The following is a 10,041-nucleotide window of genomic DNA, read 5'->3' as shown; positions in this document are numbered from 1 at the left end:
CCCTTCCAGTCTGGAAAGAACAAAAATTTAAGCTCCCCCCCACCCTGGACAAATTCTTGAGTACACTCCTGGCTGAATACTTCTTTAAAGTACAATTAGTTTAACAAATATAAATTAATTTACGACAGATGTGTATACATCTTCCCCCTTAAAGAAACTGAACAGAATGACGAAATTTATGATAACATAAATTTTTAGATTTTTTAGAACGGTGACTGTGGTTAAGTTTTCCAAAATCATTATTCATTTCATATGCTTGGCATATTCTTTATTTTTTATACTTGTTTGTTCCACGAGAAGGGGGGGGGGGGGAAAGGCACTCGTTTGTATTCCTTTCCTCAAATGACTCACAATCATTTATTTGCGGCATAGTCCAATCTTTACCAAAAAAATGCAGTTTTGTATGTGATGCCCTCAACCTTAACGCTTCAACCATAACACATTTATAGTCTTCCATCCATTTTGTGACGTCATTTGCTGAAAGGAAAAATCCAATCACACGCAAAACTTGTACTTAAATTAAAAAAAAATTAGAGTAGAAAAGGTCCTTAGAGTTGAGAAAGGGGAGTGTGATACACATATTCTTAGTTCAACTATTCAAGGCCAGCTTATACAAAAATATACCTCTACTCTAATGGTAAGGGTACAAGGGAGGTTTTAAAAAAATCTGAAAGTGGGTCAGAACTCGGAAAAATTTCCAAAAATATTTAGTTTTAATTTTAACAATTGTTCCAATTCTGGATATGTTCGAAAATGGAAAACCTGGCATTGTGTTGAAAACGGTAAAGGGTTTTAAGAAAAGAACTCCTCTTATAATTTTAATTTCAGAAAACAGTTTTAAATATGAAATGGTTGTCCTCCCCATTCTTAATAAATTGTTGGTTATTATCGACTTTTACTCCTGTGGGCCGGGATTAGGGTTTCTACGAAATGGCTAAATCTTTTGCGCAAAATTTGCGCTATTTTCGCGCAAAATATTTTTTTCCGAACTTTTGCGTTATTTTTGCGCATGAAACGCAATGAGTTTTGCGCGGTTTTGCGCTATTTTTTGTGCAATTTGCGCAAAACCGCAAGTTTTACGCAAGATGTAACTTTTTAGGCAAATTGTCAAAAATTGATATTTTAAGCTTAGAATTAAACAACTGAAGATTTATTCCATACATAAAAATAATATTAACATACGAGTATGATAACGATTATACTACACTTAATTGGTTACTTCCAGTTACAAAAAGTTTAAATTAAGAGACCAAAATTAATAAAATAGAAATTAGAGAGCGTGAAACTTGGCAATATTTTAATCCTATTAAATAATTTCAAGTGACCCTTAAAAGCTTTGCCTAATCAAGTATGAATTATATTCTTAAATTTTTTAAATAAAATTTCTGAAATTTTATTTAATCTCATATAAATAAAAAACCTTCCAGCACTGAAAAAATTGAATTCTAAGAAACACACACGTACCGTCACCAACCGTTTGATTTTTACGAAATTGTGGAATTGCGCAAAACTCTAGCTGCAAAATTGCGCACAACTTGAGTTTCGCAAAAACGGAAAAGGGCAATTTTGCGCGAAATGACTTTTGCGAATGATTGCGCAAATTGTTGTTTTTTTTCGCGCAAAACTTGCGCAACAGTTTTGCGAATGGAAACCCTAGCCGGGATTCTAAAGTGTTTGGAACTAATGTCTCCTGAAATAATATTTTGAATAATAGTTTTCCCCCAAAGCTTTTATCCTTTTCTACTGATCAACCATTTGTTAAATAAATTTAGAGGCTGATTGTTTTCTAAAGATTATTTGCTAGTTTACCTTTTTTCTATTAATTAAGTCACATTAAAATGGTTAAAAACAGTTAGAGACCCATAAACCTGATGAAATAGGAACATGATATTTATATCACTTAAGGGGACCAGCTTATTAAAGAGAAATTGTTTATGTAATCTGCTCTATTTAAAGGCTGGGGGGTCTGAATCTATGTACAGCCAGGCGGGAGGGGCGTAACGCCCCCCCCCCATGAAAGGCCTTAGAGAATAGGTATAGGGTTGAAATGCATGTTCATAGCCCAATTTTTCATGACCAGCTCAAAGAAAAAAAATTAGACCGATAACTTTAATAGTTTGGGTGCTAGGGAGGGTGGAAAAAAATCCTAAGAAGGGTAAAAAAATGAAAAACTACTTTTTTTGTTTTAAAAAATATCAAATTTTTCCTTCCTGTACCCCCTTCTTTTAACAAAAAATACTTTAAATTACTATTCATTAAAAGTCACAAAATTTCACGGGGATATGATAGTGTCAAAAATGAGAGTTCTAGGACAAAAAAAAACTTTTCATTTACCTAAATTTAAAAATTTTTATTATTAATTTGTTATTTAGAGTGTATATTTCAACTTTTACTATAAATTTGAATTTGGGTTGTAATGACTGTTGAATATATACATATATAATATATGTTCTTATTTAGATATAGAATAAATTCTTGATTGGGATAAATTGCTGTAGGTTTTACAGTTTATACTTAGATTTGATTAGAAATATATATATTTTTTTAGACTGCCTAATATTGCCTATATACAGTTAATATTTTTTTCAATGAGAGATATGGTCTGTAGGACACAGACAGAGAAAGTCGATAAACCACTGGAAGAGATGGTTAAAAAGGGTTAAAAATAGACGGTGTAATCATTCGATGAGATTGCAATTTCTACAGTATTTTATGTTTGAATGATTTTATGAATTTTGTCATAACATTTTAATTTTAGTACAGTGAAACCCTTAATAACGAATACATCGAAAGAATTCATCAAATGTCGTATTCTTCACTTTCTAATAATGAAATGTTGCAGATATTTAGTTTTTTAATTAAATGATTATATGGAACTCTAATACTGTTCCCGCATATTCATGGCTATTTATTTATTTTCGCAAATACTAAAATTTACCTAATATAGTATAAAACTCATTGAAAAATTGTCAAGACGACATTTAATAAATTCTTCCGATGTATTCTTTATTAAGGGTTTCACTGTAAATGATTGTTAAAATCTATAATCTATCAGTTCATGATCAATATTGTTCAAAATATACAATCAGTTTAATTTAAACACAATGGCAGACAGTAAATCTTTAATATCTTTAAGGATAAAAATTCTAAACAATTAAATTTTAGTTTGGATTTGATACTTTTTCATTTTGCAATTCATGGGTAAACTTTATTATTCTTTTCTATACAGAAGGAGTAAGGGGAAGGGGGTAACGGATTAATCTCTCAGTAACTTATAAAAAAATTCGTGAAATTAGGTTAAAATTTAGCAAAAATGGTTTGTCAAAAGATTTTGCAAAAACATAGGATTTTAAACGAAAATTTGAAAATTTTAGGAAAAATTTAACAAATTTCTTGGAATTTACCGATTTATTTATATAAAATAGATTTTATCAATAATTTCATAAAAATTTAAATAATTGGGCATAGATTCTATTATCTCTGATTATTAAGCTTTATAAGAATTATTCAAACATTTTATGTGTAATATTTGGTGTGATATTATGTTGAGCTCTAGATTATTAAGAAGATTTTTTTTTAAAAAAAGTCGTCTTCAATAGCTAACAAAATGTTTTGGCAGATTAAAGCTATTCCTGTGTAAAATTCTAAATATTTATCTATATTCTCACACAAGATATCCGTTTGTCCTTTGTCCTTTTGTGTAATCTTTGGTGTGAGATTATATTGAAATCTAGATTATTAGGAAGAGTTTGTAAAAAAGGTCGTCTTCAATTGCTAACTCAATGTTTTGGTAGATTAAAGCTATTTCTGTGTATAATTCTAAAGATCTCACATAAAGTATTTTATCTAATCATTATAATTTTGTCCTTTGGTAGGTCAACTTGTCATCTTTTTACTGTGATAAATTCATTTAAGGTTTCTCGAGCAAGGATTCATATTTTGGACGTGTGAGTAGGGAAGGAATTGTGATTAGGTCGTGCTTAAATTTGGAAAGTATCCAAAATACATAAAGCTGCACTTTGTCAACAAGAATTTATATATTTTCTTCCTATTTATGGTTTTAGGTCTTTAAACTTCACGGTTACAGTTGTTTGAGCCAGAAGTTTAGATGAAATGTTCAGGTAATCTATTCTATTGCAAATGTCGACATATCTGCACTTATTAAAATAGGTCTATTCTGGACCTGGGGTTATTTTTTTAATGGGAAGTGCAAAAACATTTTTTTAGGATTAAGAATTCTGAAGATATAATGCAACAAATTAACTAAAATTTTGCTGACTTTGATTTGGAATTTTAAAAATATTTTTACATCAATCTAATCGTTATCGATTATGAAAATTATTTCTAGGGTCGACTACGAAAGTAGCTTTTCTATCAATTTCTATTTTAAAATTCAGTATTATTGGTAATGGTTACTGCGTTAAGATCAGGGGCGGAAACGTCATGTGTGTGTGTCTGTACCAAAAGAATGTGTGTAAGGAAACCGAACCGAAAACGTGTACTGTAGGTACATAATAGAGTTATCAGCGATAATGCAACGTAACATAAAACGTACGTTTTTGTACGTTACGTTACAGTAATAGGAAACGTTTGAAACTGTTGTTCTATAACGTTAACGTCATGTGCTTATACTTAAAGTTAACGTTAAACCTTCACGTAAGAGGAACATACACCTAACTTTAGCGTTTTATAGTAACCTAACGTTATGTTTCAATACTCGCAACGTTGTTGACAATAACGTAAAGAAACGTGTTAATTCAATGAGGAGCTGTAAAGTCTAACGTTTGAAAAATCAATTATGATTCGATTGCACATCGTTACGAAAGGATTTCTATTTCAAAGTTTAAGTTTTAAAAAGTGTAACGTTCTAGAACTAAAAAATGCATTTCTGTTTATGAAAACCTTTTGAAACGTTTTTCCTGATATTGCAATGAAAAGTTAAACGCTTTAGAAATGGTTTATTAATCAAATATAGTCAGGAAACGAAAGTTTTTTTTACAGATTATAAATTTCAATAATGTAACGTAAAACATTCCAAAAGATGTAATTCTGTAAATCAAAAACGTTTTATAACTTTTCTCTAATACTAAATTGATTAACTTAACGTTTTATATATGACATATGTATGAGAGATGACTGATGAATGGTGACAGGTAAGACTAATGGTTTTCATTTCAAGTTTAAAGGAAGTGAGTTTATGCCACAAACTCTAATTTTTAATCACTTTATCTTTTCAACCCATTGTCGTAGACCTTTGAAAGATATGGGGATTAGAATATGTAACAACAACTCAGTTCCGTTCTAAAGTGAAAAATAAAAAAGCCTGATACTGACTTATAAATATAAGCAGGTTAATACAGATTATAAACGGGCCTGTTTTATAGTGAAAATTAATAAACGATTTTTTTTGTGACATGCGAAAATTCAAATCTTATAAATGTTTCTGAGACATTAAAGGTTTTTTATTTGTTCAATGAAACTCCCTAAAACTCTGAAAAAGGGAAACAAAGAAATTTTACAAATGCATTTAATTTGCAAATGATTTACTTGTAGCAAAAAATTTACTTATTAAGTGTAACGGGTTTGTGTACACTACCCAAGTGGAACAGACTAAGGCAACGATGACAGGTTGGGCCATAAGGTTTTGTTTGGATCGGAAATAATTGCATGAAAAGATTTCTTTTGGGAAGTAAAGACTAGAAAAAATAGACTAAAGACCCATGTAAATGTCGTCTTTAATTAGAACTTCGAAATTTTCATAATTAAAAATCTAACAAATTTGTATGTTTGTATGTATTTTATATGTGAATTAAATACAGTCGCTTAATCAATACATTGATTTTGACTGCCACTTCTAATTTTCTAAAAAGAAAAAGAAATGTAAGCCCTTCCGGGAAAAAACCTGAATATGCCTCTCTTATTATCTTTTTCATACAGGGTGTCCCACGAAACAAGACAGCTGGTGAAAAATTTACAATGTCTTTGTTAAGTTGTTTGATCAACCAAAGATCAATAAAAATATTAAATTGGAGTCATGTTATATTAAAATTGATTTCAAAGTAAAAGACAATGAGGCAAAAGATTTTTTGACTAAAAATAACGATTTATTAAATGCCATGTTTCATGGGACACCTGTATGTCTTAGTTATCAACCACTCTAACATCTGTTTAAATACAAAAGTGAAGACCAATAGATATATTTCGAAGATCTTTATTTATCGATATCACAAATTGTGCATTTCTTGTTTTACAGATTATGCATTCATGCATTATTGTGCTGTCTGAAATCATTTATTGTGCAGTAAAATGGCTAAAATTCACTTCTGAAATCTTAATTTACGTTAATCTATATTTAAGTTAAATACAAATTTTAAGTCTGTGTTGTTTGTAAACAAAGGTAGTCCCGTTTCTGTTGTACTGTGCACTCTGTAAAGACCAATATATATATATATATATATTTTAGTTCTTAACTTCACATTTTTTATTGGAAAAGAATTATACTAAACATAATGTTTCACGCCATCATGACGATCCTCAGTCGTTACAATTCTCGGAACTACTAAAATTCCATATATTATAAATTAAATATATATATATTATTTTTAAATACTAGGACATAAAATGTCGTCATCCAACTATGAGTTTGGCTCACTTTATTATTTAATCACTTTGGTACACTACACAATTGCCTTGTTTCAAGTTTATTTGACTATTGGAAATCATAACTTCAGTTGGCAAGGTTCATGTTTTAGGTTAAAAATCTAGAAATATCAGGGGGGATGATAGTTTCCTACCTGTGTGCTCAGTTAGCTGAACTGAACACTTACAAATGTTTACTAATAATGATATACTATAAGTTAGGCCAAAATCTCCTTATAATAAACAAATATGCAGTACGCTCTCGGTATCGTTCCTGGCCTATACAATTTGTAAAGCATTACTGTACATCATCACTCTATACACTATAACCTCGTTGAGAAATTCAGATACTTATTAAAATGCTAAAGTATTTTATCAATTAGAAAATACGTGCTTCATTTTGAGAGATTGATATGAACATTAGTTGACAGAACTTCATGTATGTATTTATACACTATACAGGCCTTTAACCATAGAGAATAGAATATATATTAGAGGGGAATTAACTAGACAAAAGTGTAAAACGGCCATTTTGTTGTACTGTTTCCATACTGCAGGTGTACTTCACATATTTGTGCTATATAACCTTTTGGGCCCTGGAATATCATTTTATAGAAAATCTAAAACTATTGTTAAAAGAAAACCAAATTATGAAATAGGCTGGTTTCATAATTGACCAATGATCATTTCACATAGACTTTATGCCTTCCACTTCACAAACGATGATTTTCCGTTATAACTATAAATCAAATGATGTTTTTTATTCACCTAATTCATTATAAAGTTCATTTAACAGTTTAAAAAATTCGAAATTGAAATGAATAGTCTAGGGAACATACTGTATCAATGTACTCTACTCCATATAATTTGTGAATATTTACATGATTTGTACACTTTGAACTCCCTTTCAGGCTGAAAGGGACTGAAAAAATTCATACCGAGAGATTCTGTAAATTCCCCTCTAATATATATTCTATTATCTATGCCTTTAACTGTTTCTCTGCGGCAGATTTTCTTCTTAGATTAACAAACAATAACAAAACATTTTTGCAAATTTTTCAACATTTTTTTGAGATTTTAAATTCTGGCCATCCCTAGGGTGTTGTACAAGCTGTACAATTTGTAGGAAAGAAATTTAACCAAATATATGTATTCTTTCTATTTTTTCCACTTTGCTGTATTAGTAGGACCCTGGAGTAGGATGAAGATACAGAAACCCGATTTTACAAACTTAAGCATGTTCTGTATAGTGTATACACTGTACACTGTACTGCAGTATGCTTTCAGCCAGATTTAGGTCTCAGTCTCAGTTGACGATAGTCTGCAGCCCGTAACGAGNACGTGCCCCCCTTTTACCCCAGAAGGGAGGGCACGGGGGGCACACCTTCTGAGGCAAAAAAAGAACAAAATGAAAAAAAGAACAGAATGAAAGAAAGAAGGAAAAAGGGAGAAAATTTGAATAAAATCTAATTTTTTCATGTTGTGTGTAAAGGATTAAAATTTCTTCAAATTAAAAAAATTGAGTGCTGAAATAAATAATTTGGGAAATTATATTTCAATCCTGCTTTGTGAAATAATAGGGTTTGAATAAATTTTTTGTATTTTGAGAAGCTTACCCTTTTCCCACCTTTTCTTAGATTAATGATTCTAATAAACCATCGTAAAGCAAATATTAGCATGGAGACAAATTTAAATTATATACAAAATATGGCCAGTTTTAGGAGAAGCCGTTTGTACTTAACGATAGGCAATATCTAGATTAGCTTTACAAAAAAAATATATTTTTAGACTTTTATAAGGTTTTACGACAATCTGAGAAGGTTCCAACGATTAAAAATTGTATTCTGGAAAAGTTTGTTTTTATCAAACATGCAAATTTATTACCTTATGTGAATATAAAGGGCACAAACGAACCAACAACTATCGTTTTTGCCTTATATTTTCTTCTAGAGTAACAAATTTCCAAGTTTGATAAAGTTTAAAAATGTCAGAACCTTCTCTGATATTGTTGTTAAACATTGCCAATCCCTATTTGTACTCATCCTCAAGCTTGCAGGGAGTTTTTTTTTTTAAATTTACTTTCAACAAAATGCTTGAGCTTTTCTTGATCTTTACTTTCCCTTTATAAAAACGAAGTATTGGCTATTTTCAGTAGTACTTTTATTTATAGTTAAACTAAAATCTCTACATCTTAAAAAATACCGCCAGTTTCTTTTTGCTTTGATGCTAATAGCTTCTCAATAGCACTTACGGGAAAGAAAACAGGCAAAATATCTATCTTAATAAACTATAATGTTTGATAAGTTAAAAATCAAGTTTTTTATTCTTCATTCATTAATTTTGACCCTTTTTAAGTTGTTCAGTTCAAAAAATGTTCCACCTGCGGCGCTCCCCTTACATATCTACGGTGCCATGACAAACTCCTGAAAGACAAACTCCTGAAAGACAAACTCCTGAAAGACAAACTCCGGAAAGACAAACTCCTGAAATACAAACTCCTGAAAGACAATCTCCTGAAATTATGAAATTTTTCTCTGAATGAAATATGATAAAATTCATAAACTTTTGGAGAAAAAATCCGCAAATATCCTAGAAAAAATTCTCAATCTTTAGTAATTTGAATATGCTTCAAGCAGCAAAGTATTACAATGATCAGAACAACCAGCAAATTTATTATTAATTATTTTTTATTATTTAGGGTTAGGTTAGGTTAAGACACGTTCTGGGCCGAGCGCTGCGGCTAGGACAGGCTAGGGGGCCGAGCGCTGCGGCCATGGGTTAGGTTAGTTAAGACACTTTCTGAGCCGAGCACTGCGGCTAGGACAGTTTAGGGGGCCAAGCGCTGCGGCCACATGGTCAATTATATCCACGTCTAACATATAAGATCCATTTTTAACAGACTCACATCACTACTAAACAAGACTAGCATATAATGTAAAGTGTGTGAGCTGTACAAATGTATGCAGACTGTGTGTTCTCTGAACCCAACTAAACTCTGTGTACTCTGTGAACTTAAAAAGTTAAAATTAGGTTAGGTTGGTTAGGTTAACTTGGTTACAGCATGAGCACTGCACTGTAATTATATATATTTTAAAATTTTGATTTTTATTTTTTTATAATAATCATGAAAAGAAAACTTATTTTTTTTTGTGTTCTTCATTCTTCAGTTAAGATTTGAAAAGTACTGTGAAAGGCTTGCAGAATTCTAGGGGGGGGCTACGCCCTCCCCCTTTACAAGTCTACGGGGGGGCACTGCCCCCATGCCCCCCCCTGTATACGCCCTTGTCAGGAGTTTGTCTCGTCAGGAGTTTGTCTTTCAGGAGTTTGTCTTTTCAGGAGTTTGTCTTTCAGGAGTATGTCTTTCAGGAGTTTGTCTTTCAGGAGAATTGTCTTTCAGGAGTT

The 10,041-nt window shown here is 31.0% G+C and overlaps 1 long non-coding RNA gene across 1 annotated transcript in view; it reads right to left on the bottom strand.

Annotated features, from left to right (window-relative positions):
* The window catches only part of LOC111709437 (uncharacterized), a 10,226-nt gene extending 1,313 nt beyond the window's left edge, over positions 1 to 8,913 (bottom strand). Inside the window, exons 1-2 of the long non-coding RNA XR_002766859.1 lie at positions 8,903 to 8,913; positions 8,634 to 8,638 (exon numbers count right to left, since the gene is read on the bottom strand). This is a non-coding gene — a long non-coding RNA (uncharacterized LOC111709437). The remainder of the gene's footprint in view (positions 1 to 8,633; positions 8,639 to 8,902) is intronic.
* Positions 8,914 to 10,041: the final 1,128 nt, after the last annotated feature.

The sequence above is a fragment of the Eurytemora carolleeae genome, unplaced genomic scaffold (genome assembly GCF_000591075.1).
Source record: "Eurytemora carolleeae unplaced genomic scaffold, Eaff_2.0 scaffold966, whole genome shotgun sequence".
Classification (NCBI taxonomy): Eukaryota; Metazoa; Arthropoda; class Copepoda; order Calanoida; family Temoridae; genus Eurytemora; species Eurytemora carolleeae.
The sequence above is the reverse complement of the archived record's forward strand: the minus strand, read 5'-3'. Positions and strand labels throughout refer to the sequence as shown.